Below are 1112 nucleotides of genomic sequence, written 5' to 3'. Positions count from 1 at the left end.
GAATCATAGACTGTGATTCTCAAAATGTAGAATTACTGTTACATAAATCTAACCCATGAATGGGCTTCCCAGGTGGCTCAAATGGTAAAGAATCTGCCTGCAGTGCAGGAGACCTGGGTTTGATCCTGTGTCAGGAAGATCACCTGAAGAAGGGAATGGTTACCTACTCCAGTATTCTTGCCTGGAGAATTCCATGGAGAGAGAAGCCTGGTGAGCTACAGTGCCTGGGGTAACAGAGTCAGACAAGACTAAAGTGAAGTCGCTCAGTCGTGTCCGACTCTTTGCGACCCCTTGGACTGTAGCCAACCAGGCTCCTCCATCCATGGGATTCTCCAGGCAAGATTACTGGAGTGGGTTGCCATTTCCTTCTCCAGGGGATCTTCCCAACCCAGGGATCAAACCCGGGTCTCCTGCATTACAGGCAGACGCTTTAACCTCTGAGCCACCAGGGAAGCCCCAGACAAGACTAAGCAACTAACACTAATCCACTAATATTCACTCAGTAATATAATTTTGTGATATATATATCATATTATAAAAAATAGCTTTTAATAATATTCATTGATTAACAAATATTTATTGAGTATATATGGTATAATGCTATAAAGTGAATGGTATTTTGAAAGCTACTGGTTTAGAATCCAATATCCAAAATCTTATATCTCTGCACCCAGCTAGCTAAGAGTATTGAAAACCTAAATTCTTTATCATAATTTGGTTTTCTCACATGTAAAATAAATTAATTCCACCCATCTCATAAGGTTGTCTGGAAAATTAAATAGTTAAAATATTTTGTAAACTGTGAAATAAATAACAAAATTGGCCAAATTAGTAGTTTGTCATCAATTTACATGAAATACAACACTGCTTAATTTTTTAAAACACTTTTTAAACATCCATTTTGTCAAGCAAAAACCCAAATAAATTTTTAATAAGACAAACTGGTTACAATTTATAAAACTTATTAACAATATTTATAGTTACAATTCATATAAGTAGAGTGGCTTTGATCCAGCTAATCCAAGCCAATATTCATCAGTACAAATACGGGTACCTACTAGTGCAAATATCCTGTATGACCACAATTTTCTTAAATTTTTTCATTTTTCTTT

General features: G+C 36.0%; 1 non-coding gene across 1 annotated transcript; it reads right to left on the bottom strand.

The window, feature by feature from the left end:
* Nucleotides 1-380: 380 nt before the first annotated feature.
* TRNAY-GUA lies at nucleotides 381-452 on the bottom strand. Its single transcript has one exon. It is a non-coding gene; the product is annotated as a tRNA-Tyr (tRNA).
* Between the last annotated feature and the right edge of the window lie 660 nt (nucleotides 453-1112).

Source organism: Cervus canadensis, chromosome 15, assembly GCF_019320065.1.
Source record: "Cervus canadensis isolate Bull #8, Minnesota chromosome 15, ASM1932006v1, whole genome shotgun sequence".
Classification (NCBI taxonomy): domain Eukaryota; kingdom Metazoa; phylum Chordata; class Mammalia; order Artiodactyla; family Cervidae; genus Cervus; species Cervus canadensis.
The sequence above is the reverse complement of the archived record's forward strand: the minus strand, read 5'-3'. Positions and strand labels throughout refer to the sequence as shown.